Source organism: Triticum aestivum, chromosome 1B (genome assembly GCF_018294505.1).
Source record: "Triticum aestivum cultivar Chinese Spring chromosome 1B, IWGSC CS RefSeq v2.1, whole genome shotgun sequence".
Lineage (NCBI taxonomy): Eukaryota > Viridiplantae > Streptophyta > Magnoliopsida > Poales > Poaceae > Triticum > Triticum aestivum.
In genome coordinates this window covers 47,470,742-47,472,663 of record NC_057795.1, presented here as the reverse complement: position 1 = coordinate 47,472,663, position 1,922 = coordinate 47,470,742, and the positions used below count along the sequence as shown (strand labels likewise).

The 1,922-nt window shown below is 49.7% G+C and overlaps 5 non-coding genes across 5 annotated transcripts; all 5 read right to left on the bottom strand.

Annotated features, from left to right (window-relative positions):
* Positions 1–42: 42 nt before the first annotated feature.
* Positions 43–161, bottom strand: LOC123154909 (5S ribosomal RNA). Its single transcript, XR_006477119.1, has one exon. It is a non-coding gene; the product is annotated as a 5S ribosomal RNA (ribosomal RNA).
* A 298-nt stretch (positions 162–459) lies between these two features.
* Positions 460–578, bottom strand: LOC123155253 (5S ribosomal RNA). The gene has a single exon (XR_006477315.1). It is a non-coding gene; the product is annotated as a 5S ribosomal RNA (ribosomal RNA).
* A 297-nt stretch (positions 579–875) lies between these two features.
* Positions 876–994, bottom strand: LOC123153708 (5S ribosomal RNA). Its single transcript, XR_006476561.1, has one exon. It is a non-coding gene; the product is annotated as a 5S ribosomal RNA (ribosomal RNA).
* A 296-nt stretch (positions 995–1,290) lies between these two features.
* On the bottom strand, positions 1,291–1,409 carry LOC123154882 (5S ribosomal RNA). Its single transcript, XR_006477104.1, has one exon. It is a non-coding gene; the product is annotated as a 5S ribosomal RNA (ribosomal RNA).
* Positions 1,410–1,705: 296 nt separating this feature from the next.
* LOC123153587 (5S ribosomal RNA) lies at positions 1,706–1,824 on the bottom strand. The gene has a single exon (XR_006476541.1). It is a non-coding gene; the product is annotated as a 5S ribosomal RNA (ribosomal RNA).
* Positions 1,825–1,922: the final 98 nt, after the last annotated feature.

The window sequence follows — 1,922 nt, the reverse complement described above, 5'->3', positions numbered from 1 at the left end:
CGTGCGTTTTGTTTTGCAAGCGGCGCAAAAAAAATTAAAAAGGGAATGCAACACGAGGACTTCCCAGGAGGTAACCCATCCTAGTACTACTATCGCCCAAGTGCGCTTAACTTCGGAGTTCTGATGGGATCCGGTGCTTTAGTGCTGGTATGATCGCATGCGACATGTTACCCCCGTCTTTGTCCCTTATCCTTGCCCCTCTCATGTCCACTACAAAGACGATTGTACATTGCTTTGGCCGCTCCCTCTCAACTACGGAGACGAGTTTACCGTCGTTTCCACCCCTCCCTCTCAACCGCACCAGTGCACGCTTGCCGCGCCACAACGCCGCCGCTAGACGCATGAATCGTGAGCACCCAGCTATAACTTACCGGAATCATGCAAAATAATAAAACACGGTAAATATATTACTTAAACGTGCGTTTTGTTTTGCAAGCGGCGCAAAAAAAATTAAAAAAGGAAATGCAACACGAGGACTTCCCAGGAGGTCACCCATCCTAGTACTACTCTCGCCCAAGCACGTTTAACTTCGGAGTTCTGATAGGATCCGTTGCTTTAGAGCTAGTATGATCACATCGGACATGTTACCCCCGTCTTCGTCCCTTATCCTTGCCCCTCCCAGCTCCACTACAAAGACGATTGTACATTGCTTTGGCCGCAACCTCTCAACTACGGAGACGAGTTTACCGCGGTTTCCACCTCTCCCTCTCAACCGCACTAGTGCACGCTTGCCGCGCCTCAACGCCGCCGATAGACGCGTGAATCGTGAGCACCCAGCTATAACTTTCCGCAATCGTGCAAAATAATAAAACACGGTAAATATATTACTTACACGTGCGTTTTGTTTTGCAAGCGGCGCAAAAAAAATTAAAAAGGGAATGCAACACGAGGACTTCCCAGGAGGTCATCCATCCTAGTACTACTCTCGCCCACGCACGCTTAACTTCAGAGTTCTGATGGGATCCGGTGCTTTAGTGCTGGTATGATCGCATCCGACATGTTACCCCCGTCTTCGTCCCTTATCCTTTCCCCTCCCAGCTCCACTACAAAGACGATTGTACATTGCTTTGGCCGCTCCCTCTCAACTACGGAGACGAGTTTAACGCGGTTTCCACCCCACCCTCTCAACCACACCAGTGCACGCTTGCCGCGCCACAACGCCGCCGCTAGACTCGTGAATCGTGAGCACCCAGCTATAACTTACCGCACTCGTGCAAAATAATAAAACACGGTAAATATATTACTTACACGTGCGTTTTGTTTTGCAAGCGGTGTAAAAAAATTAAAAAGGGAATGCAACACGAGGACTTCCGAGTAGGTCACCCATCCTAGTACTACTCTCGCCCAAGCACGCTTAACTTCGTAGTTCTGATGGGATCCGGTGCCTTAGTGCTGGTATGATCACATCCGACATGTTACTCCCATCTTCGTCCCTTATCCTTGCCCCTCCCACCTCCACTAGAAAGACGATTGTACATTGCTTTGGCCGCTCCCTCTCAACTACGAAGACGAGTTTAATGCGGTTTCCACCCCTCCCTCTCAACCGCACCAGTGCACGCTTGCCGTGCCACAACGCCACCGCTAGACTCGTGAATCGTGAGCACCCATCTATAACTTACCGCACTCGTGCAAAATAATAGAACACGATAAATATATTACTTACACGTGCGTTTTGTTTTGCAAGCGGCGTAAAAAAATTAAAAAGGGAATGCAACACGAGGACTTCCCTGGAGGTCACCCATCCTAGTACTACTCTCGCCCAAGCACGCTTAACTTCAGAGTTCTGATGTGATCCGGTGCTTTAGTGCTGGTATGATCGCATCCGACATGTTACCCCCGTCTTCGTCCCTCATCCTTGCCCCTCCCAGCTCCACTACAAAGACGATTGTACATTGCTTTGGCCGCTCCCTCTCAACTACGCA